This window comes from Rhinopithecus roxellana, chromosome 1 (assembly GCF_007565055.1).
Source record: "Rhinopithecus roxellana isolate Shanxi Qingling chromosome 1, ASM756505v1, whole genome shotgun sequence".
Classification (NCBI taxonomy): domain Eukaryota; kingdom Metazoa; phylum Chordata; class Mammalia; order Primates; family Cercopithecidae; genus Rhinopithecus; species Rhinopithecus roxellana.
The window spans coordinates 199,904,923-199,932,786 of record NC_044549.1 but is presented as its reverse complement, the minus strand read 5'-3'; positions in this window follow the sequence as shown (position 1 = coordinate 199,932,786).

Sequence of the window (27,864 nt, the reverse complement as noted above, 5' to 3'; positions counted from 1 at the left end):
TAGCCTGGGCAACAAGAGTGAAATTCTGTCTCCAAAAAAAAAAAGAAGAAGAAGAAAGAAAGAAAGAGAGAGAGAGAAAGAAAGGAAGGAAGGAAGAAAGGAGGAAAGGAAGGAAGGGAGGAAGGAAGGAAGGAAAGAAAGAAAAAGAAAGAAAGAAAGAAAGAAAGAAAGAAAGAAAGAAAGAAAGAAAGAAAGAAAGAAAGAAAAAGAGAAAGAGAAAGAGAAAGAGAGGAGAAAGAAAGAAAGAAAAGAAAGAGAGAAAGAGAGAAAGAAAGAGAAGAAACAGCAAGGGAGCCAGGGTGTGACTGGAGCAGAGGAAGTGAGGGGAAGTGTGGTAGGACCCAAGGCAGAGAAGGGGGTTGGGAGCCAGGTCATGTGGGGTCTAGCAGGTCATGGGAAGGGCTTTTCCTTTTACTGGGGACCAGCTGGGGAGCTAGTAGAGGGCTCTGGGTAGTGGAGGGATGGATGTTTTAACAGGATCTCTAGCTGCTGCCCTGAGCATAGCCTGTTACAGGAAGGGCAGAGGAGGGAAGCAAACCCCACCTGCGATGGTGGCTTGGATGAGGACAGTAGCAGTCATGGTGGGGTTAAGTGGTCAGGTCGTAGACGTGGCCCCAGGTCACACTACTGATGCTAAGCACTTGGGTGGCACCAGACTCACTGCCACAAACAGTCTAGTTGCGAAGGTTCCAAATTTCCAAACAGCAAACAAGTCATCTCCTCTAGTTTGTACTTATTGGAAACCAGCTTCTCCTTTTCAGGCAAGTACTTCTTTCCTGTTTCTTGTTGGAGAGAGTAGGCCACTGCTATTTCCGTTTCTGTAATTTTGAGTGTTTGGGAACAGTTTCTAAAAGTAAAGGGTGCTTGACCGATCCTAGGCACAGCAAGCATGGAGGTATCATGGAAGACAGTAGGAAAGCAGACCCCGAACCAGATCAGCAAAATCCCTAAGGATCCTGGAAAAAAAAAAAAAAAGCATTTTCAGAAACAAACAATGACATTAAACAAAATAATAATAATTTGAGTTTGAATCTGGCTCCAGAAAAAAGGGACTATCCTGTAATTAGTGCTTCTTCATAAGAGGGAATCTGTTCCCTCGTGTCATTCTGTGAAAGGGAGATTCTCATTTTGCTCCGTCTAGGCACCAAGCCATTGACACTAAAGGGTTGGCTGGATATCCTGAGTTTGGAAGTTTGTGAAGAAAATAAGAAAATTGGTTGAAAAGACTCAAAGTCATTCTTTGAAATGTACAGGTTGCCAACAGTTAATTTGAACATACATCTATCAAAGAACAAATATCAAAAGGCAAGCCAGCTAGGTAATTCTGCCATTTATAACCTGAGCCTATTGCTGGCCTTTTAAGATTAGGAACATTCACCACCCTACCCCACTGGGCTGGTCTGAGCATGGATTGATGAGCAGAGCACCAGATGGATTTCAGTCTGCACCTGTCCCACTGGCAAGAGTGGCATGCTTGTTTAGGGCAACCTGCACAACCATCCATGCCCACCCCCCCTAATCCACATATTGGTAAAACCCATAACTAAGACCAAAGAAAGATCTCTTCGTTTTGGTTCAGTCTGGTTCCTCTTTTTTAATCCTTGTAATATTCATGTTTTTTTGTTGTCTGCCGTCCTCTTTTTGCATCCCATACAGGCCATGCTAATCCACCCTGACACAGGCTAGATTTGCCACTTCCTTTTATTAAGGCTGACATACTGACTGCCAAAAGTATCTCTCTTTTTGCAGTTTTACAAAGTTCAGACTTTAAAGTAGGTGATTTTCACAACTCTCTGTGCAGTGTTCTAGCTATTTTTCCCTTGTTGGATGCTTCACAGATCTACTTTGATATAAGAACTTATGAGCTGTCTTTTCTTTTGTTATTGTCTCTACAAGATGTCTCCTTCTTCTCCTCTCTTTCCCTTTCTTGTTAAAGGCTTGGACATTCTAATTTTGAGGTGGCAGTGGGTTTAGGTTTGCCTGACTTGTGGTGAGTGAAAAAGTTCTTAATAATCATAATGATGGAATTTAAGGCTTGACCATGGATGTTGGGGATTGATAATTTGGTTTGGTATTCCACAAAATGACACTGTAGATGCAACTTTTAAGCTGCCTAACTCCACTGGCCAGGGCTGCATTGCTCTTAATTTTCTATGCAATTCTTGTATGACTTCGTTTGAATCTACTTTCTCAGTTACTTTTCTCTTTGACCCAGACAAGTTCCATTTTTAAATCATGACTGCTTGAAGCTAGGAGGCCTGAGATTCAGTCCCTTCTCTGTCAATGAATGAGACACTGGTTCTGGCATGCTATCCCTCAGGACCTTGGTTTCCCCAAAAGTAAAGAGGGAAGATCAGGCTCTATTCCAGCTCTAACAGCCTGCGTAATTGGGGAAGTTGTCTCTTGTTATGTGCACTGTGCAATAAGGAAAGAAAAGCAGGGGAGCCATCACCCTGGATGTGTTTTCCTCTGATGTCTCGTTTGCCTGTTTCATTATGACTCTAAGGAAATGGAGTGAAAGACGGATGAGGCTACAGAAATGATGTGTCTCTCTCATCTAAAGGTTTTTTTTTTTTTTTTTTACCTCTTTCTGTGCCCTCCCTGGCAGCAGTTCTCTAACTCGTCCTTGTTAAAGCAAGGATTGACAAGGCCACCAAGAGAGTTTCTGGTTCAGTAGCTCTGGGGTGGGTTGGGGGCCAAGGCTGCACTTCTGACATCATGTGGCTGAGACTGCTGGTCTGGGGACCACACTTTGAGAACCACTGTTCTACGGAACTAGTCTCAAAGCCAGTGACTTCTGAATTCCACAGTCTCAACTTGACCTCTTTCGCCAGCACCTGACTGGCTGGTGTTCCTAGCGTAGGAGACCCCACTGAATAAGCACCCCTTTCATCCATTTGGTTTGGGCAAGAGCACCTGTACTCAGACTAAGTGTCTCAGCCTCTAAACCACATTAAGCGGCCCAGGTATAGGCGCTGAACTCCAACTGGGCCAATGAGTGGCTTCCATGGTGACCTGGCGTAGAGACTAAGAGATTTCAGCCTCTCAGGCTGGTAACCCTCTATGATAAAAACCCTTGGCTGGTAGAAGTAAGACATAAAGAAAACTCATTCGCAGACACAGGAAGAGAGAGGCAGAGGTTAAAAGAGAAATTGAGATGAAAGAAGGAGAAAGAGATCCTTGTCGCCCCAGTCTCCCATCTCTGTCAGCTGCCCATTTTTGAGGCTCTGCTGCACCTGTCTTTGAAATCCACAAAGAGCCTCTGTACCCTTAAAATAAATTCCACTGCTGGCTTAACAAAGAGATTTTCAACTTTTCATGTGCCTCAACTCCCTTCATTAGAATACACTGCTGGATGCCGCACCCAGAATTTCTGATTCAGCAGGTCTGGGTTGGGGCGTGAGATTCTGCATTCCCAGCAGGCTGGCAGATAATGGGATGCTGCTGATCAGGGATCTGACTTTGAGAGCCACTGACTGCAGAAGTAGTCTTAATATTTCTGCTTGTATAATAAAAACTAGGGTGTCAGCAGAGCCTCCCACTCCTCTAAGAGTTCATGTAGTAGTTTAATATTTCAATTATTCAGTCCCCACAACCACCCCTGGGGCAGAGGGGGGCATTGTAATCCCTGATTTACGGATTAGAAAACCATGGCTGTGAGAGGTTAAGTTACCTGCTGACATCTCTCTCTCAGAGAGGGCAGAGCTGCAATTTGAGCACAGCACTGTATGACTTGGAAGCTCATGTTCTTAACTTGTGCTCTGTTTCACTTCCCACTGTGGCCGAACTGGATCTGTGTTGCCATCTGGACACGGCCTATGCTGAGCCCTCTACAATTTTGCTTAGGCTGGTCCTGCCTGGAGTGCTCTGTGCTATGGGCTCTGCCCAGCCATCCTTCAGAGGCCTGTCAAAGTCTTCCTCCCATGTGGAGCAGCTCCAGATTTCCTACTCTCTCTCCACTTCCTATCAAACCATTTATAACGTCTGCCTCCTTTGAGTGACCATCGCACTTTGTCTTTGTCTTACTGTCTCTTGTCTTGTCTCGGAGTCCTGTGTTTTCCCAGTTGCATGCACTGGACTGTGAGATTCTAGAAGGTGGGGACTGATCTTACTCATGTTTGGATCACCCACTCCCTCCACTCCCAGCACCTGGCTCAGTGCCTCAAACACACCTAGCACTTAGCAGATGCCAGTGAGGTTGAACTTGAAAAAGAGAGTGGTTTGTTCTTTGGTGCAGGCTGTGGCTTAGGGAGATCACCCTGCTAGATGCTTATCAGGAGTGCTCTAGGGCCGTGGGAGGAAGGGGAGGGAGGAGTGGATGTAGGAAAAGAGAGGGGGAGGCCAGGCAGTCTCAAAACCTCAGCCAACTCCACAGGGCACTCTGGGGCTAGGATGGGCCTGCAGAATTATGCAGGGACGAGGCAATGGATGAGGGCTGCCCTTGCCCCTGGAAAGCCTGACTTTGGGCAAGGTGACTCTTTTCAGCCAACATGATTCCCAAAGAAGGCTGAGAGCTTGGCGAATGTGAGCAGAACTCCAAGCACTGGGAGGATGAGCACTTCAGTGCCAAAGGGGAGTCTAAGGATGCCACATAATGACTGCTGCATCCCTTTAAATGACCATCTTCATCCATGTGACCCTGGTGCTCCCCTTCTGCTGCCTGTTTTCTGCACCTTATACTCAACCCAGGGATTTAGGATGGCCTCTCTGGTATGGCAGATTACCCAAAACCCATCTCTCCTCCTTTCTCTGACCATGATTGTACTCAAGACAGCCTCCTTTGCAGCTAGGGGTGGCCATGTGACACAGTCCTGGCCAATGAGAGCTAAGTGGAAGTCTGCTGAGGATTCCTGGGAAATTTTCCCTTCCTGATACTGTTGTTGCCCCTTCCTTCTCCTAGTTTTTTTCTTCCTGCTTGGAATGCCATCTGGAGCCCATGTGGCAGCCACAGCATGAAAGCCTCATTTCAAAGAGATGGATGCAGCAGCTGGGGTATGTATGTGAGTTAGCAAGGCCATATGCAGTTGAGTTCCTGTGATTGGGGTTCTGCTTTATATGGGGATGGTGGGGGAAATGGGGTGCTGTGACACTCTCAGGTGCAATATACTAGAATGTCACCCACCTCTGTTGCTATGGCTATTGGGGCATTGTTCCTATATACCTGGTTATCTAGAAGCTGGAGCTGTCAGTCTTAGATTATAGGTCTTGGATTTGGGGAGTTGATGAAGAGTTTTGGAGAGTAAGGAAGAGGCACTATAGGGTGGGTGTGGAGAAGACAAGCCAGCAAGAAATAAACATAAGAAGAGGGAATGATTAGGTCAAATCACTGCTGTCCAATAATGGTCACTTCCCACCAATTCCCAGTATCACGCACACACCCAAGTCTTCCATGGGCCTTACTCAGGACTAGGGAGGGGGCATAGGAGAGATTAGGCTCTGAATCTTGCATTTCTCACTGATAAGCTGTGTGAGCTTGGGCAAGGCAGTTAGCCTCTCTGAGTTTTCATTTGAAAAAAGATGCAATGTGGCATACAAATAAGAGATATGACATGAAAAACATTGAAAATAAATAGATGAGAAATGGAAGAAAACAAGTGAACACCAGATCCAGGCCACCAGGGGTGTGCTCCAAGGTTCAAAATTGCTGGATCCCCTACAACAACGTGGCTGTCAGCTGTCCAGCAACCAGTGCGAAGAGCAGAACACATCTATGTTCTGATTCTTTTTTATGTTGTTTTTTTGTTTGTTTGTTTCAAGGCAGTCTCACTTTTGCCAGGCTAGAGTGCAGTGATACGATCTCAGCTCACTGCAACCTCTGCCTCCCAGGTTCAAGCGATTCTCCTGCCTCAGCCTCCCAAGTAGCTGGGACTATAGGCATGCGCGACAATGCCCAGCTAATTTTTGTATGTTTAGTAGAGGCAGTGTTTCACCATGTTGGCCAGGATGGTCTTAATCTCTTGACCTCGTGATCTGTCTGCCTTGGCTTCCCAAAATGCAGGTGTGAGCTCCGTGCCCTGCCGTATGTTCTGATTCTTAGGACTCACAAGATCAGGCAAGGTAGTTGCCCAGTAGATTCATGGCCATTCTTGGTACTGGATTCAAGGAGAAAAATGTCTCAAAGAAAATGGGTTTTCTTTGAGAAGACACAGAAGCGATGAAGCCTGTCCTGAAGTCTTTTACATCTTGAAAAAAGTGCTTAAATAAGCTTGGAGTCCCACACTGGTGTATTAAAGGCTCTGCAAGTCTCACAGCTTCCAGAGCTTCTGGAGCACAGAAGACCATCTTTGACTTCTTCTTCCTCTTGTTCTGTTTTTCTGTAGCAGCCATTAACTAGTGTGTCCTGGAGAACAGCATGGCAACTACCGGTGCAATGTAATGAACGTCCTTAGGAAGATCCATGGTGTAAAGACAGCTTCAAAGGTCAATTTTATTTTATTTCTTATTTATTTTTTGAGACCGAGTCTCTGTTGCCCAGGCTGGAGTGCAGGGGTGCCATCTTGGCTCATTGCAATGTCCGCCTCCTGGGTTCAAGCGATTCTCCTGCCTCAGCCTCCCAAGTAGCTGGGATTACAGGCACCTGCCACCACACCTGGCTAGTTTTTGTATTTCTAGTGGAGATGGGGTTTCACTGTGTTGACCAGGCTGATCTCGAACTCCTGACCTCAGGTGATCCACCCACCTCAGCCTCCCAGAGTGCTGGGATTACAGGAGTGAGCCACTGAGCCCGGCCTCAACGGGCAATTTTAAAATAGAGCACTCCTCATCAGGGGTCGGTGGTGACAAGCTGAGTCACAGTCCGGTAAGCAGTGTTTCAAGTGGGGAGGGGAAGCCGAAGAGTGTCTCGTTTGTGTCGGCATTCAATCTCTCTTTCTGCACTCAGAGAGCAGTTCCTCGCTAAGGGACAAAGGCCATTCTTAGCACATGAGCTATTCCTTTCTTTCCTGATTACAGGAGTTGAAATTTCCCTTTCATGGTTTCCTGAAAGCAAAAGTAACATCCCTGGACATCTTGTTGGAGAGGCAATGTGTTACTTGTAAGCAAACACATACTCCCGCAGTAGGAAGGTCACGAGTAAAGGAAAGAAAGGCCTTGTGTGTTGGCCCAGGCTCATCTTGTCCATGAAGCTTTCTGTAGCAGCCCCAATTTCCACCCCTTCTCTGTTGTTTGCACACTGCCTCAGCCTTCACTTCAGACAGTCTCTTCACTCTGCCTTATTGCTTATACCAGCATTTCTCAAACTTTAACCTGCCTATAAATCATCTGGGAGTCTTGCTAAAAATGCAGATTCTGATCAGTAGCTCTGGGGAGGGGCTTGAGATTCGGCCTTTCTGATAAGCTCCCAGAGGGTGTGGATGCGGTTAGTCCATGAATTTCACTGTGAGTAAGGAAGCCTTACATCAAACCAGTTAGCACTGCTGTTCATTGCCTCCAATTGTTTCATGTCCTCTGTGCACACCATAGTGCTTAACTCAATACTGTGTCTATGGACGCTGGTTCTAAGTGTTTGGTGGGCACCATGGAAGCTATCAGAAAATCACAAAAACTAACCTGATTCTTCAGTTTCAGGAATTGGAGCTAGGATCATGGACAATTAGAGAGAAGAAAACCTCTCTGCCCCGCTCGCAGCCCCAGGATGTCTCAGTTTCAATTCCTGTGTTGAAATCCCCTCTCCTCACCTGTTCTGTCACCCTTTTTGTCTTGGCTTCTGTAGAAGGATTGAAACTAACAACCTTTGAGTTTAAGTACTTAAAGTAATTTCCTTCTTGCAGTTTTTGAGTTATCTACATGATTCATCTCCCCCTTTGCTTTTTGAGAGTCTACAACTCCCTGCCCCAGCAAGCCCCCAAGCCCACTCACTCCTGGGATGCATCACAGTTGCTTTGCCAGTTCCCTGGGACTCCCCCTTGCTCTGTGGTATCAGCCTTCTTTCTGGAATAGAGAAGCCGTGGATGCCTGCCCCATCCACATCGCACTAACCCCTTCTCTGTTGTTTGCACACTGCCTCAACTGGGGCTCCTGTGTGCCATGCTTTCTGCAGAAGAGCCTCAAGGTCATGGAGGCTGTGAACATGGGTGGGACCAAGACGCAGCTCAGAAACGGGTGGGTGCTTATTATTGCATTGCTACTCACCACCTCATTCCAAGGTCACTGAGCAACGTCTAAGGTGTCATAACTGACACATATGAATCAATGGGTGACAGGAGGAAGTGGGGACTATGCTGGGCCAGGGGCAGAGCAAATGGTTGGATAGCCAAATTGCATCTGAAGGAGTAGCTGTCACATGGAGAATCCTACACAGGGGCCAGTGGTGTGTCCTGACCCAGGTTTCTGGTTCCATCTCGTAACAGCTTAATCCACTGAAAGGGGCCTGGAAGAAAAAGTACAGACACCATCGAAATCTGTGTCCAAAATCCAGGTGATCTGTCCTTTTGGGCCACAATGCAGAGTGAGAGTCTAAAGAAACCTGAGGACATCCATCCAAGATGAGGGGAGAGGGCCTTCCACAGCTAGGCAGGATTTCAGGGCGCCCTGTTGGGCCAGAGATTTAAGGATGCCAGAGTTTCTTTTCCCTCCACAACAAAGATAGATAGCCTGACAATGTATAAAACTAAAATTTGATGGCCTGTTGTTGTAGGGGGTAGAGGGGCTTGAAAGAAAATTCATATGCTTTCTTCTTCATATTATTATTTTTTAAAGTGTGCTGAAAGCAGAGTTGCAATCTGATTGTTTAATGTAGCACAATTTGCTTTGCTAGAAGTAACCTTTTTGAGGGAAACCCGCTATCTGTGGTATGAAATCTAGTTCCTGATCTCATCAAGGTGTGACTTTCAACATATCTCTATTGGGTTGTCTGTCTTTTTCTTCCAACTTTGTAAGAACTCTATATATTGTAGATATCAATACTTTATTGGTCATCTTAGTTGCAAGTTTTTCTTTTGCAAAAATATTTTTGAATTGGCTTTGCTGTGACCTATTTTGTTCTACAAAAGTTGAACAATTTATATGTTCAAATATGTTTACCTTTTTACATAGCTTCTGGATTTCTGAGTCCACTATTGCTGAAATAGGGAAAGACTATTAATTCTTGTATAGTCCAGAAGGTTTTTTTTTTCCCAGATAGACTTGGCTTTTCTAGGTATATGAGCATGCAATGTTTTACCAATATTTTTCCTTCTTGTTCTTATTGCATTTGTTAGACCCTCTAAGACATTAAATTTCAATGGTGATAGCAGGAATCTATGTATGATTTCTGGACTTAATTGGCTTAGTTTTAATATTTTACCATTTGGGGTGATTTTTTTTGATGATTTTTAATAACAGACTTCATCACAAAAAATTCTCCTATTTAGAATTATTATTGGGAATAATTGCTGGATTTTATACAATAATTTTTCAGTATCTATTAATGTGATCATTTGGAGTTTTATTCTACAGTTTGTTGATTGAATCCATTGAGAGAGTAGACTTCCTAAGCTGAACCACGTTTCCATGTTTGGGTAACATCACTTGACCATAGTGTATATATTTTGATATATTGCTGAATTTCATTCACCAGTGTTTTGACTATTATTTGTGGACTTACATGAGATTGATAAATAGTTGCCTTTTTTCATTCTATCTTTAAAATAGTCTGGCTTCATAAAATTGAATGGGAAGTTGTCCATCTTATACCGTGAGCTGGAATAATTTAAATATAATAAAAATTATCTGTTCTTTAAAGGGTAAGTAGAACTTAGCCGTGAAAATAGTTGGTTCTGGTACCCTTTTAAAAAGTAGATATTAGTTTACCTTTTTAATTTTTCCATGTTAATTGGCCTATTTATATATTCTACTTCTTTTTGGGTTTTGATAATTTACATTTTTCTGGGAGATTGCTCACTTCCTTGAGGTTCCCAGTGTGTCGCCACAGAGTAGTATGTAGAATTCATCCATGCTCTCCTTATCCTTTCCATTTTTCTATGTCTCCTCTCTCATCCTGAACATATTGACAGTTTGCAGAAAGAAAATGCTAATGGCTAACAAACATACAAACATTCTCAAGCATAGTAACTACATTAAAAATGAAATATCACTTTAGGCCCATCATATTAAATGTATTTGGAAGATGGAAATGTCTGCATAATAAACTGGCCAGTGAAGTAGGGAGAATTGAGAGGTTTTCTCATACACTGCCTGTGAAAAAGTGAAGTAAATTATCATAATTGTTTCAGCAAATAATCTAGCAGCCTCTCTTTAATTTAAGATACATCCAACCAATCCAACTCCGGGGAATCTATACCATGGAAATAAAAGTACCATGAGTGGTGTATAAGAATATTTAAGTGGCGGGGGGAAGCCCCAGAAAGTGATTAATTTAAAATACTTGAAGGGCTCAATAAATGTTGGCTCGTCCGCACCCTAGAATATTATCATGCCACTAAAAAGAAAAAATTAGAACTACACCACCTGATTTGGAAGAATTTCTGCATGGTCTTATAGGATTAAAAGGTCATATGCAAAGAACTGTGTATTACGTATCATAAACAACGGGTAAAAATGCTCCATGGGTGTACTAGCTCAGAGAACATGGCCATTGTGAGACGTGGGGGCACTCGAGTTGGGAGGAGGGCTTTGGAGAGGCTGGTAGGGAGAAACAAAAAACTGTACGAAAAAGAAAAAGATACTCTCACATATGAAGCATAATATGATCCCATAAATGTAAATTTATGCATAATAATTTACATTTTTGCACAAAGAAATTAGGGGAAAATGGAGAGTTAAGTATTATGTATTGAATGGAGTGATGTCCATGATTTATAATAAAGTGAAAAATTAGAAAGTTAAAGAGAAATAAGTATCATATGACAATATATCAGTGGAAGAAAACAAAAATAACTCTGTGTGTGTGAATATGTTTGTATTTCATTTTGTTTAAGCAAGGAAAAAGGGAGGAGGGACGCTAATGCTTCTATACATCTTTATATATTAAGTTATCCCTTGAGACAACATACATGTGTTTTTTTTTTCTAATCTGAAAACCATCAACAAAAGGAAGGAGAGTTAGAGGACGAGGAAGCAATACAAAATTAAAAATAAAAGTAGAAGCCAGCTGCAGTGGCTCACACCTGTAATCCCAGCACTATGATAGGAGGCTAAGGCAGACTAATCATGAGGTCAGGAGTTCAAGAACAGCCTGGCCAACATGGTAAAAGCCCGTCTCTACTAACGATACAGAAAATTAGCTGGGCATAGTGGCGGGTGCTTGTAATCTCAGCTACTCAGGAGGCTGAGGCAAAAGAATTGCTTGAACCAGGGAGGCGGAGGTTACAGTGAGCTGGGATGGTGCCACTGCACTCCAACCGCAGATGACAGAGTGAGACTCCGTCTCAAAATAAATAAATAAATAAATAAATAAATAAATAAACAAACAAACAAACAAATAAATAATAAAATAAAAGTAGAAAGTAAAACTAATCACAACTTTAAAAACCATTTTTAATAATAAATGCTTCTGGTCTTTTTTTCTATAAAAACTTTTCAAGTCCGATTACATAGCACGGGCCAGCCCCATGGCTAGGGAGCTGCAGTGTGGATGCCAGGGACAAGGTCATCGTCAACTGCTGCACCTGGAAATGAGTTACTGAGTCCAAGGTCATGCAAGTCCATGCTCTCCCAGCGACATCAATTTCTATTGGATTTTCATTGTGAGCCAACATTCATAATCTTTAGCCTATGAACCAAATGTCAAATTTAACCATAATCAACACAACTCATACACAATAATTAAAGAAGTAAAAAGAAAAGAAGTACAGGGTGAAACAGTAGTATTTATTTCTGCAACTGATATTTAAGGCCCCTCCTCCCCTACTCATTTTATGTTCCCCTTTCTTTTGGCCACCACTTCTCTAGGTGGAGTCTGTTGAGACGGCCCAATCCGTCATTCATTAGCCATCTGAGGCATTCATAGACCTGTCTGTATAGGACTGGGGCAGTTTCTGTTAATTTCTACTTTTGGGTATACTTGTACAAGGAGCAAATAAAATATTCCCCTAGATTTCACCACCTGTATTATATATACTCTTTCAGGATATCTCTCTTTCTCTCCTTCTGCCTCCCTCCATCTCTGTCTCTCTCTCTTTCTCTGTTTGCAGTTTCTTTGGTTATGTAAGAAAACGATGGGGCCAGGTGGCATTCTCAGTTTCCAATTAGGGAGAACTTTTTGGGTCCACTTATAGAAGTATTCTCACTTGGTCACAAAAACTTTGGACCAGAAGAGCGTAAAGATGTGAAGGCAGGGTGGAACACGTGTGGTGGGTCAGCAGGTGAAGGCATGGGGCACGCCAACCCCTCTGCTCTCCACACCCATCTCTGCCTCATGGCTCCCCAACTCGTGCACTCTGGCTTTGGTTGAAAGCCTAGGTCATGTCAACCTTTCACCATCTTGTGTCAACTGGTAACTTTGCTAAATGTTTGTATAATTTTTTGAAAGTCCATTGACTTTTCGGGCACAGTAAGAAAATTAAAAACATTACACCAATGCATCTTTAGTTTTTTTTATAAGACTTCCTGTAATACCCATAGTTCTTGAATTAGCCACACAGATGTTGCTCTCTTTTTTTCTGTTTTAACTTCTTATGAGTCACAAGAGGTAAAATAGCATATACATTTTTGAAAAGTACCCAATATGAAAATAGTTTTTATAGGGATTCAGTGCCATTCAAAAATAAGGCTGAGGTAATATGCGGTAGGAAAAATAGATAGTTAAAAAAATCTAATTTTGGCCTCAGCATTGACCTTAGCCATTGCAAGGCCAAAAAGTCAGATGCTTATATCAATTTCATTTTTTAGATTCTTGAACTTCTATATGATCAATGGGCATGTGATTGTGTAGGACACTATCTTATCAATGTATGTAACACAAGCACAGGTTTTTATTTGTTTGGTTTTTTGTTTGTTTTTGAGACAAGGTCTCACTCCTGTTGCCCAAGCTGGAGATCATGGCTCACTGCAGCCTCAACTTCCCAGGCTCAGCTGATCCTCTCACCTCAGCCTCCCAAGTAGCTGGGACTAAAGGCACGTGCCATCATGCCTGGTTAATTGGTTGTAATTTTAGAAGAGACAGGGTTTGCCATGATGTCCAAGCTGGTCTGGAACTCCTGGACTCAAGCAATCCCCTGACCTCGGCCTCCCAAAGTGCCAGTATTATAGATGTAAGCCACCATGCCCTGCCTACAAGCACAGTTTTATTGTAAATAACATAATGGTAAAAAAAACAAAAAACAAAAAACAAAAAAAACATAATGATTAGTTCCAAATACAAGTAAGTATTTACATGACTTACAGTGAAAAGTCTCCTTACATGCTTTATATGTTGATATTCTATCAACCAATTGAAATGTGAATATACATTGAAAATTGCAGGAGTAAAATGCTGCAAAAACTAATGGCAATATAAGCTGTCAATTTTTGTGTACAAAAAATGAGATTTTCAAGTGATAAAAAAGTAGAAAAATAGATTGGCAATTAAAACAAATATTAAGAGAAAGTGTGTGTTATCTAGGTGCTACAGAGAACACATCGTGCCAGGCATGGACCACGAGATGTTTACAAACATATAGATAACAATAACAAGTAGAATAGAGAAAAATAATTGATTACAGATATTAAATTACATCATAATTTTAATCTCTGTTGTTTGACCACGATCTTGGCTCACTGCAAGCTCCGCCTCCCGGTTTCATGTCATTCTTCTGCCTCAGCCTCCCGAGTAGCTGGTACTACAGACACCCGCCACCACACCCAGCTAATTTATTTATTTATTTATTTATTTATTTATTTATATTTTTAGTAGAGACGGGGTTTCACTGTGTTAGCCAGGATGGTCTCGATCTCCTGACCTCATCATCCGCCCGCCTCAGCCTCCCAAAGTGCTGGGATTACAGGCGTGAGCCACTGCATCCTGGTAAATTAAAATAACCTTTAACAATTGTGACTAAATTTTAGTTTATTTAATTCAACTTCAGCTAGTCATCTTTTCAGAAAATTTTCTATTTGAGAATTCTTCCTATCGTATGCTGATGAATTAAAAGCAGATTGTCAAGATTTCACCTCAAAATTTTCCAAACAGACTCCAGACGAACATATAGAAATATCCATGATAAACAATCTTTGATCCAGACGTACAAAGGAACATAAGTTATAAAGAAAAAAAGGAAGTGTTGAGAAAAAGGAGAGCCTCAGGACATATTTTATCTCACGAATCAAACTTTGAAACATGCTATTTCATATGAATATTTTACAAAGACACAAGCCTCGCTTTCAAAGCACTATTAAAAATACAAAGGCTAAAATGTAAACGAAAACCTTGTCACAGTGATTGCTAGAGGGTGCCACCCATCCTCAGAAGTTGAAGGATTTTGTTATCCCAGCACTTTGTGAGGCTGAGGCAGGCCCATCTCTTGAGCCCAGGAGTTTGAGACCAGCCTGGAAAATATGGCAAAATCCCTTCTCTACGAAAAATACAAAGATTAGCCAGCTGTGGTGGCATGCACCTGTAGTCCCAGCCAGTTGGGAGGCTGGGGTGGAAGGATCGCTTGAGCCCAGAAGGTCGAGGCTGCAGTGAAACATGATTACAGTACTGCACTCCAACCTGGGTGACAAAGTGAGAAGACCCTGTCTCAAGGAAAAAAAAAAAAAAAGAAGTTGAAGAATTTTGAGATTTGTCCGGACTATGATTTCTAGCTAGAGATGCTAGAAAACATTTGCCTGCTGTGCATTCTGCTGTGCACAGAAGGATTGCAGACAACAATACTAAGTGTGCTGGTGTGGTGTCTGATGCCCCTTATATTTAGACATTCAGAGACAACCAGACAGACATCAAACCAAATGATGCAAGTGCCCTTTTACCTTTTTGCTTACAACCAGCAATTCTGCTGCATTATGCAGTGCTGTAGTTACTTTCTGAAAACACAACTGAAAGGTGTGAACAAAACATTGCATGCTCATGATTCCTAAATCACTCATAGCTTCACCGTGTGCTTCCTGTTGTCACTGACAACTACAGAATATATATTTTTATATTTTTTCATATATAAATATATATATACACACACACATACATATATATTTGAGACAGAGTCTTGCTTTTTCACCCAGGCTGGAGGGAAGTGGCACAATCTCAGCTCACTGCAACCTCCGCCTCCTGGGTTCAAGCGATTCTCCTGCCTCAGCCTCCCAAGTAGCTGTGACTACAGGTGCGCACCACCACACCTGGCTAATTTTTGTATTTTTAGTAGAGGTGGGGTTTTACCATGTTGGCCAGGCTCATCACAAACTCCTGACCTCAGGTGATCGACCCGCCCCGGCCTCCCAAAGTGCTGAGATTACAGGCATGAACCACCACGCTGGACCTATATATATATCTTTTTAAGTTCAACAGCATAGTGGAATAATGCTGAATTGTTTGGCTTTACTTGGTTGTGAAGAGGTGTACAGGTCTTATACAAAAACAACAGAGTGAATGAAGGAGGAAAAATTTATTGAATGGAAAATCAGCAAAGGAAAATATTGTATAATTGTCAGTGACAATGGGAAGCACACAGTGAAGCTATGAGTGATTTAGAAATCATGAGCATGCAGTGTTTTGTTCACACATTTCAGTTGTGTTTTCAGAAAGTAACTACAACATGGCATCATGTAGCAGAATTGCTGGTTGTAAGCTAAAAGGTAAAAGGGCACTCGCAGCATTTGGTTTTTAGCCAAAGGTAAACTATATGATATACACGAAATAGTGGACCTGGCTTGATGCACATTCATCCAAAATGTTCCAGTGGCATAGGAAGCATGACGCTTTAGAACAGCCATTTGATCAAAGAAAGTGTAATCATAAACTTTACAGATAACAGTACTGGCATTATAGAACTTGCTAACAACCAAGAGTTGCTTGTGGAAAAATAACTCGTTTACGGGAACCAGCTGAAGAAGTCATCTTGAGAGTGCAAATATTTCCGACCTGATACTGCTCTCAAGATCCTCCTCCTCCAGAAGTCTGTGTGCAGTGGAAGCCAAGATGCAGATGGAATCTGAGGTTATTTTTTTAGAAGTATCTAATGCCAATCCATTGCTCCATGGCACGTTATTATATTCAAGGCTTAAGAACAAACTCTTCCCAAGTACTTCTATGGAATCCCATGGAAAAATATTAGAAATTTAAAAATAAAAGTCAAGACAATATTCATAAGCCTTTGTCTTAGTTTGGGTTTCCCAGAAGGTGGAGACTGAGATTGAGACAGTAGAGGTGAGGGACAGGGGAATAAAGCAGGAAAGCAGAAGGGCCAGAATGAGGATACACATGGCCCTGACCAGGGGAGCTGCTTGCTAGGCCTCTCAGGACTGCCTGATGAGCTGTGAGATGCTTCTTAGGATTATGTACCTGGGGAGAAAAAGAGATACCTTTCCCCATCAGCTCTGGTCACCCGTTGGTCAAAGATTTGCCCCACTAGGCATGAGGTCCCCTGCACTTGGAGCTTGCACATGTGTGGATGCTGAGTGTCAGTGGAGGAGCCCTGAGACAGGGGTGAGAGGCATGGCCCAGGCCCAGGCCAGGTACATCCCACTACAGCTGTGCGAGGCTGACTGGAGCCCACAGCACAAGAGCCCAAGAGGACTGGAAGTGTTGCCTAAGAGGTGTCCAGATAGACAGCTTCTGAACATACTGAGACGACTTCTTTAAGCAGTGCACAAACAATGAAATTATATTATCATTCATGATGGTATCTTTAATTCCAGGAGTTGAGGAGGAGAGATGCTTTTACCTTAGTTGATTACCCAGAGAGATAAAGAAAGGAAAGCTGAAAATCTCGGTGAGATCATCATGAGCACGCCCTCATACTGGCACAGTAAACACCAAACCCTGCCCTTCTACAGACCTCATTTGGAGGCCACTGACTTGTAGCTTACACTTGCCACGTAATGACCACAGGAGCATGGAATGCTGACAGTGCAGAGAAGTGGTTGTTTCCTCACCTAGATATCGAACTTTAAAAATCAGAGCAGTCAATTTTAACAATATAGTTGCAATTATAATTACATTTTAAAATACAATTTCAGATTGTTCTTAAATCCCAACATTTTTTTCTATGATGGTGACAGTTTTGGCCTCAGTGTGGCCAAGTACTGATTTTTAGCTAACATTGGACGATTCAACATTTCCCAAAATGTGTAGTTGGTTGGTCTCTAGTTTAGTATAGTTCTAATAATCTGATAATATTCTAGCATCTGTAATGGGCAGTGTTTGCTCTGTGTTTAGTTACTAAGCAGTGAATAGCCAAGTTTGTGTTTATCTCTTTCAATTGTCGGTGTCTGGTACTCAGTAAGGAATTGTGTTTATAATTTAATCATACTCTTCAATTCTTATTTTATTTTATTTTTGCTCTTACTTCTTCATCTAATAAAGTTTTTAAAAGTTATCAAGTTACAGGCCAGTTGAGGTGGCTCATGCCTTGTAGTCCCAGCACTTTGGGAGGCCAAAGCAGGTGGATTACATGAGTCCTAGAGTTTGAGACCAGCCTAGGCAACATGGCAAAACCTTGTCTCTCAAAAAATACAAAAATTAGCCGGACATGGTGATATGCACCTGTAGTCCCAGCTACTTGGGAGTCTGAAGCAGGAGAATTGCTTGAGCCTGGGAGGTTGAGGCTGCAGTGAGCCGTGATCATGTCACTGCACTCCAGCCTGAGTGACAGAGTGAGACCCCGTCCAAAAAGAAAAAATTATTGAGATGTAATAGTGCATAGTTAAGAAATTAGAAATAGCATTTCCTGCCCCATCCCCTCCCCACCCCTGCCCACTCCTCTGAGGCAACCACTTTCAACTCTGTTGGCTGTTTCTTTGGTGCTACCCTAAGTGTTAAATAACATGCTTATATTGATTGCTACTTCATAACATATCAATTTTAGACAGAATTTACTGATTTCCTGTTCTTGTAGGTGAGGATTTAGCTTACACTTCCTTCCCCTCCCTACATCCTCTCAATATGGTTTTTTGACAGTTTCTGGTTAAATGACTAGTCAGTGTTCACGTTATTATGACCACATAAGTATTATTCACTGTTGAGCTAATGTTTTATATTCTTGGAGTTAATAGTGGTTTCTTTTGAGTTTTTCCATCTGCTTACTTTTTAAAAATACTGATCACCAATTTCCAAAATGCTCATATTTGATCTGTCATGGGGCCAACAATAATTTTTTAAAATGTTCAAAACATACGAATTTCATAGCCTTTCTCAAGACCAGTCTGGGCAGGCTTCTGTGGAGGTCCTGCAGACTCCTTTGCCACTGTCCTGTGTTGAACTCATTTCTAAGATCCTAGGGTCTCTTCTTTCTTGGTTACCTCTTCATTTTGCTAAAGCATATATTTTGTCTCTTCCTGAGAATGGGTAAATTGAAAGTAAATTGTAAAATCCTTCTGTGTCTAAAAATGTCTATATTCAAGCCTCACTGTGTCTCATACATTGGCTCTGTAGAGATTTCTGGGCTGAACATAACATTTTCTCAAAACTGTGATGCTGTTGTTCCGTAGTCTTGTATCAGCCAATGTTGTCATTGAGAATCTGATGTCAAGTCCATTTCTATTCCTTTCTGTTACCTGTTTTTCCCCTTCTTAAAAGCTCTCAATATATTTATCCCTGTTGTTCTGAAAGTTCATAATGATGTGCTTGGAAGAGGGTCTGTGTCCATTTATCATGGTGGGTAGTTGGTACCACCTTCATTTCACAGACCTGTGTACTTCCATTCTGGGGCTTTTTCCTGAATCACAACAGCAACAAAAACAGCAACAACAACAACTACTACTACTACTGCTACAACTACTATTACTGCTGCTGCTACTACTACTGCTACAACTACTATTACTGCTGCTGCTACTACTACTGCTACAACTACTGTTACTGCTGCTGCTACTACTACTGCTACAACTACTGTTACTGCTGCTGCTACTACTACTGCTACAACTACTGTTACTGCTGCTGCTACTACTACTGCTACAACTACTGTTACTGCTGCTGCTACTACTACTGCTACAACTACTGTTACTGCTGCTGCTACTACTACTGCTACAACTACTGTTACTGCTGCTGCTACTACTACTGCTACAACTACTGTTACTGCTGCTGCTACTACTACTGCTACAACTACTGTTACTGCTGCTGCTACTACTACTGCTACAACTACTGTTACTGCTGCTGCTACTACTACTGCTACAACTACTGTTACTGCTGCTGCTACTACTACTGCTACAACTACTGTTACTGCTGCTGCTACTACTACTGCTACAACTACTGTTACTGCTGCTGCTACTACTACTGCTACAACTACTGTTACTGCTGCTGCTACTACTACTGCTACAACTACTGTTACTGCTGCTGCTACTACTACTGCTACAACTACTGTTACTGCTGCTGCTACTACTACTGCTACAACTACTATTACTGCTGCTGCTACTACTACTGCTAGGTATTCTACTTTGTGATGACGCCCTTTTTTGCTATTCTTGAACTCCTTAAGTCAAATTTTGCATGCAAGCCTGGACAGGAGCATGGCAGCAGCCCCTTGGAGGGTGAAGAAAAGCTACATCCCTTTCAGCAAAAAAAGAAGTCCTGGGTTGTTACTGGACTCCAGGGGACTCTGAGAGTTTGACTATGAAACACCAGCGTACCATGACATTCAGGTTGTTTATTATGAACTGACTGCCATCTGACCTACTTTTGCCACAGAGAGACCCAATAACACTACATCATAAAGGGGAAGTGGGATTATATAGGACGTAATCCACATAGGTTCAAAAGGCAGCATGGGCAGGTTATTCATGCCTATCTCATCCCTAGTCCCAACAACTGCCTTCCTCTCCCTTCACCTGGACCTGTGGCCTCCCAGGAAGTTGGCTGCAGTGATCTGTCTGAGGATGAAAACACTCATGCCTGTCTTATAGATAGAGGACTCTGCACTTTGCTTGCGCCAGCCTGAGGTAGATTGTGTTAGACTCAGCCCCTCAGGGGTAGCCTTAAAGGACAGGTGGAGAATACACTTCCCAGATGGCAGAATTTAATGTGTTTATCATAGTGTCCTCTCTGCTTAGAAGAAAAGATCACCAAGAGTCAGAATCTACACATATTTCTAGGAAGTGTTTATTATACATGGTCAGATGTTAGGGAAGACAGAAGGAATTAAATGGAAAATTGTTGTCAAGAAGATTTGGAGGAGTATGTCAACGGATTTCTTAGAAGGAGTCCCAAGCCTAAAAATATTCATATCTCATGTGAATTCTCACCAAAAGGCCCCCTAGGATGGAAGAAACTCTGATAATAGCACATGCTGGGTCGCCTTTCCTATGGCAGCCAGATGATTTCTCAGAGGCTCATGAACAGCGTAAACAGTGGCACAGGGAAGGAGACCAGGCGTGGACTCTAACGCATGAACTTCCACACACTGAGGCTATCTGCTTTCACTGGACCTCACCTCTTGCCTGAAGTTGGAGACTCTGATATTTTCTCTGGCTTTATCTTTCACTCTCTGTCAGCCATGTGTTTTATCAAGACATTGAAGGTTTTTGTTATTCCCATTTCCCAGGTCCTCTCAGCACAATATTAACCATGTGGACCAAAATGATGTCCCATTGGGTGGTGCAATCACGAGGTCCCTGCAGATTACAGGGAAGCAAATCACCTGAAAGTAGCATCACCCCCAGGCAGGATCGCAGTGTGTACTCTGCTCCTGACAGCTGGAGACAAACTGCTTCTTCGGGTGCCTCTCTGTACCAAAAGGGAGAAAAATGTATTTTCCTGATCTGAAGTTAGCAAACTCCATTGTGTAGGTGCCTGTGTTTGAAACTAGTCTCACTGGAACACAGCCGTGCCCATGCATTGACATGTTGTCTATGGCTGCTTTCTTGCTACAACTTCAGAGTTAAGTAGTTGTGACAGAGACCAGCGGGCTTGAAAGCCTAAAATACTTACTCTCTGGCCCTTTAGGAAAAAGCTTGCCAGCCCCTATTCTAGACTGGTATCTACATGCCAATACCATGACTGTAATGATTTGCCTCACCAAGGGAACCAAACTTGGAAGACAACACACACAGTGAAAGTCACCATCCGATTTAGTTGTAACATTTCGTGGCTATTCCCCAAGACCCATCATTTTATTTTATTTTATTATTTTAAAAAAATTTTTACAGGCAAAACTGGAGCATTAAAAAGAGGTGTGACAGGAATCAACATATCCGTGTCTTTTTTATCTGTGATGAGACACTGATCTGCTATTTTCTTCATAGGATAAAGCATTGTTTTTGATTTTCTGCTTTGTATGGGCAGCGGGCCTTCAGTGGCTTCCGCTTGGGTCTTCCTCTATTATAGCCATTCTTTCCTGTCTGAAAGCCATAATGGGGATTCCACTCTTTTTTTTTTTTTTTTTTTTTTTTGAGACAGAGTGTTGCTCTGTCACCCAGGCTGGAGTGCAGTGGCGCGACCTTGGCTCACTGCAACCTCCGCCTCCCAGGTTCAAGTGATTCTTCTGCCTCAGCCTCCCGGGTAGCTGGGACTACAGGCCTGCACCATCATGCCTGGATAACTTTTGTATTTATTTATTTATTTTTTAGTAGAGACGGCGTATCACCGTATTAGCCAGGCTGGTCTCGAACTCTTGACCTCATGATCCGCCTGCATCGGCCTCCCAAAATGTTGAGATTACAGGTGTGAGCCACTGCGCCCAGCCTACTAAGTATGTTCATTCTAACACCGCTCTGGAGACTGGTGAAAATCACAAGGCGGGTTCTGGGCCAAATTCTGCCTACAATGATGCAAAGCCACATCAAAACTCTATCACCTAGCATTTTGGGAGGCCAAGCAGGTAGTTTGCTTGAGTCCAGGAGTTTGAGACCAGGCTGGGCAACATGGCAAAACCCCATCTCTACAAAAAAATGCAGAAATTAGCCAGGCATGGTAGCATGTGCCTGTAGTCCCAGCTACTCAAGAGGCTGAGGTGGGAGGATCGTCTGACCCTGGGGAGGCCAAGATCACACCACTGCACTCAATCCTGGGTGACAAAGTGAGACCCTATCTCAAAGGGGCAGGGAAAACACCTCTATCTCCTGGCCCTCATGGATGCCTACTCTGAGGCTGACCAGAGTGATTTCCTGGGTCTTTTGGAATTATTGTAACTTAAAATTTGCAATCAATAATACCAAAGGCTGTGGGTGTTTCTTTTTCCCAGTGCGTATTATTCCAGGAAAATTGGTTACAGGTTCATTTAGGAAAGCCTAGGTGTTAGAGTATCATGTGTGACATATTGTAGAGCTCTTTTTTTAAGGTGTGGTTTTCTTCTCATTGAAGAGGCCCTCATTTTATGATGTGACTCACTTCTGAGAATTTGGCGAGAAGCCACTTTTTCTCACTATAACTCAAGACAGATCTGTTTTTTTGCCAGACCTGACATTTTCTTGACTTAATTCTTGGGATCTCCATAATGAATAAACATAGTCAGAGGCTTCCGGATGTCAGATCACTCCCTGAGCTGTTATCACCATCCTTTTTCTGTTGGCTTTTATAATGGTCACATCTACAGTGTTTCTTGCAGATAAAAATTCCACACTTAACATACTCCCTACCCACCTGAGGTCAAAGATTGCATTTCAATTACAGCCCCTCCCACTATCATTCCTAATGAGCTTCACTCTCCAATCTTATCTTTATGACAAGAAAAAGAATGTCAGTGGTAGAATGACATTATACTTCATAGAAGTATAATGTTCCTGTCTTCCTCTAGATGATTCCTAGGGATCTCTGGCCTTTCACATTCATCTAGGATGGACCAGCATTTGGTCCAGGTTTGTGTTAGACCAATCAACAACTCTTAGGACCTTAACCATTGAGTGCAATATTTTCGATGAGTGTACATGTCAATTAATTCAGCCCAATCCAAATTTCTATTCTGCAATTTTTATTAAGCACTCTTAAAATCCACACTCAGTTTTTCAATAATGTTCATTGACCACTTTCTGTAATTCTTTATGGAATTTTTTCCCCTACCCTGATTCTGCATTTTGCCCTCTGGGCCAGGTTGAATTCAAATCCTGTTTATTAGGTGAGCAACAATGAAGAACGAACTGTTACCTTTCTCATGTTAAGGGAAAACAGCTTCCTTAGAAGGAGAGGTAGAGATGACAGTGTGCCAGAGGGGATGGAGGAACAGGGTTCCCCAGGTCCTGTGCATCCTCCCAGATATCCCCATTCCCACCAATCCTCAGTCTATCTTATCAATGCCTTAACATTCATACAGGCTTTTTAGCAAATTTGCAAATACAACTCCTATTATAATTAAGACACTTCATGCTCTGAATTAATTTCCAACAGTCTTAACTTGGCAGCTGCAAGTAAAAAGAGACTTTTTCTTTTTTTTTTCCCAATGTGGTCACAGAAAGGCTCTAAGTTTCACTCTAACTTGAAAATGAAAGTTTCAGCATTTGAATGGTCTTGCTTTAAGTTTCTCAGTGCCTTCAGAAGCAGCCATCCTACCCTCTAGTTTTGGCCTTCTTCATCCTCTTTAGATTGGTGGATAGCATCACCTTCCTGCCAACTCCCCACCCTCATCCCACCAGGCTTTATCCTCAATAGGCACGTGGTCTGAGGTGGTAACTTGACTAGCTGTTTAGCCACTCTTTCACATGGGTGCTATTTTCCCATCTTAGAGTTGGAGGGGAGTCTTACTTCCTGCAAACTAATTTAAACACTCATCACCTTCCTGGAAGGCTGATGTCTGCAACCTGCTTTCTAGCACACATTTCCATATCAGTTAACCTTTTTGATTTATAAACAATCCCAGCTTCAGCCAAGAATGACTGTATGGACAGGGTTTGGATGGCTCACAGAATGGAAGAAAGAAGGACCTTTAGACCTCGGAGAGGACAGGAGCCCCTCAGAGAGGACAGGAACCTCAGCCCTGGAAGTTCATGTAGCCTTTCTTTTTTCCTTTTCTTTTTTTTTTTTTTTTTTTGAGATGGAGTCTTGCTCAGTCCCCAGGCTGGAGTGTAATGGCACCATCTTGGCTCACTGCAACCTCCGCCTCCTGGGTTCAAGCAATTTTCCTGCCTAAGCCTACTGATTAGCTAGGATTACAGGTACCCACCACCATGCCAGGCTAATTTTTGTATTTTTTAGTAGAGATGGAGTTTCACCATGTTAGTCAGGCTAGTCTCAACTGCTGACGTTAGGTGATCCTCCCACCTCGGTCTCCCAAAGTGCTGCAATTACAGGTGTGAGCCACCGCCTCTGGCCCACGTAGCGTTTCTTTTTTCTTTCTTTCTTTTTTTTTTTTTTTTGAGATGAAGTTTCACTCTTGTTGCCCAGGCTGGAGTGCAATGGTGAGATCTCGGCTCACTGCAACCTCTGCCTCCCGGGTTCAAGTGATTCTCCTGCCTAAGCCTCCCGAGTAGCTGCGATTACAGGCATGCATCACCACACCAGCTAATTTGTATTTTTAGTAGAGATGGGGTTTATCCATGTTGTCAGGCTGATCTCAAACTCGTGACCTCAGGTGATCTGCCCACCTTGGCCTCCCAAAGTGCTGGGATTACAGTCATGTGCCACTGTGCCCGGACCCATGTAGCCTTTCTTTTTTTTTTTTTTTTTTAGTTATACTTTAAGTTCTAGGGTACATGTGCACAATGTACATGTTTGTTACATATGTATACATGTGCCATGTTGGTGTGCTGCATCCATTAACTCGTCATTTACATTAGGTATATCTCCTAATGCTATCCCTCCCTTCTTCCCTCTCCCTACAATAGGCCCCGATGTGTGATGTTCCCCTTCCTGTGCCCAAGTGATCTCATTGTTCAATTCCCACCTATAAATGAGAACATGCAGTGTTTGGTTTTCTGTTCTTGCGACAGTTTGCTGAGAATGATGGTTTCCAGCTGCATTCATGTCCCTACAAAGGACACGAACTCATCCTTTTTTATGGCTGCGTAGTATTTCATGGTGTATATGTGCCACATTTTCTTAATCCAGTCTGTCACTGATGGACATTTGGGTTGATTCCAAGTCTTTGCTATTGTGAAAAGTGCTGCAATAAATACACGTGTGCTTATGTCTTTATAGCAGCATGATTTATAATCCTTTGGGTATATACCCAGTAATGGGATGGCTGGGTCAAATGGTATTTCTAGTTCTAGATCCTTGAGGAATCGCCGCACTGTTTTCCACAATGGTTGAACTAGTTTACAGTCCCACCAACAGTGTAAAAGTGTTCCTATTTCTTCCATGTAGCCTTTCTTTAGACATAGGATCAATCAGTCCCACACATCTCTGTGTGTCTTCATTTGAGTTTTCAAATCCAATTGGCCTAGCTTAGGTCAGGCTACCATCAATTCCCTCTTGGATCAAATAAGAGAAGGGGCTGTGGGAGGAGCCTGGTGGTGGCCACTGCAGGGATCAATGCAAGCCAGGCAAACTCCCCAGCCTGTGTCTATAGTAGCATAACTCCCTACTGCTGATAGGTTTCAAAGTCTTGGCATTTAAGGTTCTCAGTTCTGGCATCAAAGTGCCCTTGCTTCCATAACTCTCTCCCACCTGCCCAATTTATCTGTTCTAAACATTCTTTGTTCGTTCCCAAGTCTGCCTTTGTTTAGCCCTCTGCCACGGCTCTCCTCAGGCACTTCCTGTCTTTTAAGATCGCTTAAAGTCGCTTCCTGTCTTTTAAGATCCAGTCTGGTCTCTCCTCCTACAAGAAGTCTTCCCTGAACACTCAACTGACATTTACTAAAGATTTTTTAATGACCACTTTCTTTTCCTGTGCTGTATGTGGTCTTCTTGTGTTACTCAGAGTCCCAGCAGCAAACAACTTACACTCAAACTGGGCAATTTGAGGACACTTTAATAAAGGGGCTATTTACAAAGGGACTAGCAGGGTAAAGTGAGAATACCATCCCATGAGGTGAGTAACAGCAGGGATTTATTACCAGCCCAAGGTATGAAGGGGAAAAGGGTGGCAGAAGGTGTGCTCCATACATGAGATCAATTGGAGTTTGAACAGCATCTGGATTGAACAACATAGGATGAGGAAGATGTCGGCCTCTCCATCCATTCTCACTTGTCCCAGGTCAGAGGAGTTGCTGTTCTGATCATCAGATTTCAGAACATGGACTGGGTCACATTTACGAGTGGTTGGGGTCTCTGTGTTAAAAGGTCCCACACAAGCACTAGCAAGTCTACTGCTTTCCCCTCCAGGCAGTGGTGGGTTGAACCAGGCTGTGGCTCACAGGGGCGGGTGCTGCTCTCTTGCTTTTCTTTGTCCTCTTATACTCACATGTGTTTTTAGTGTGCCCATTGCCGTGGGCTTGGCCGTGGTCTTCTGGAATATAATTTGAATTCTGGTTTAATGGGATGTAGGGGAATAGGTAGACATTGAGCCACACGCAGCTTTACCAAAGCCCTCCATCCAAAGGAGCTAGGAATTCTCCCAGATAACAACAAGGTGTACCCTGTTTCCTATCTTCTGTTGCTTTCTTCTTGTGGTCACGGCCTCGCACAATTCCTGGGGATACAGACGGCATCCCCCACATTTTGCAACACAGTTGGACAGTATCAGATTTAAGCATTCCTGAGTTTCTTGCTGTGATATCAAACCTCACCTCCCTTCTAGCCCTCGGGCACACCCTCTGCTGACTGAAGAACTGTGCAGAGCTGGCTCCTGTCTGCCACCGGCCAACACCCCCTGGTGTTCAGGTTCCCCCACTGCAACTGTCTGGGATGCTGATGCCAGCAAGAGAAGGACTCATCTGAGGTGCGGCTCATCTGACCAGGACCTGGAACTGAGCCAGGGAGAAGGTTGTCCTGTCTGAAAAAATTGAGAGGACTTCCTCAGTGAAAGAAAGTCTTGACTTCAAGGGGCGGCTCTTCTCATGAGCACTGGACAGCACCCAATGGACTAGTTCTTGCTTAGCTAGGAGAGGTTAACCTTGAAGTAGGCAAAATTCAAGTATACAGGATTTTAAAGGCATCATTAGGTATTTTCATATTCAAGCCCATATCTATATCCATATTTATATCCATTTCTAAATCTATATCTATATGTATCTTTTTTATTGAGACAGGGTTTTGCTCTGTCACCCAGGATGTAGTGCACCTAGTCTCAAGTGATCCTCTTGTCTCAGTCTCCCTAGTAGCTGGGATTATAGCCATGCACCCCTACACTCAGCTAATTTTTGTTTATTTTTTGTAGAGACCTAGATCTTGCCATGTTGCCCAGGCTGGTCTCAGCCTCCTAAAGTGTTGGGCTTACAGGCATGAGCCACCACACCTGACCTATGTACCTTTAATATCAAAGCCTTTTTAAGTTCTGGGATACATGTGTAGAACGTGCAGGTTTGTTACATAGGTATACACGTGCCATGGTGGTTTGCTGCGCCCATCAACCTGTATTAGGTATTTCTCCTAACACTATCCCTCCCCTAGCCCCCCCCAACCCCCAACGGGCCCCAGTGTGTGATGTTCCCCTCCCTGTGTCCATGTGTTCTCATTGTTCAACTCCCATTTATCAGTGAGAACAGGTAGTGTTTCGTTTTCTGTTCTTGTGTTAGTTTGCTGAGAGTGATGGTTTCCAGCTTCATCCATGTCCCTGCAAAGGATATGAACTCATCCGTTTTTATGACTGCACAGTATTCCACGGTGTATATATGTGCCACATTTTCTTTATCCAGTCTATCATTGATGGGCATTTGGGTTGATTCCAAGTCTTTGCTGTTGTGAACAGTGCTGCAATAAACATACGTGTGCATGTGTCTTTATAATAGAATGATTTATAATATTTTGGGTATATACCCAGAAATGGTATTGCT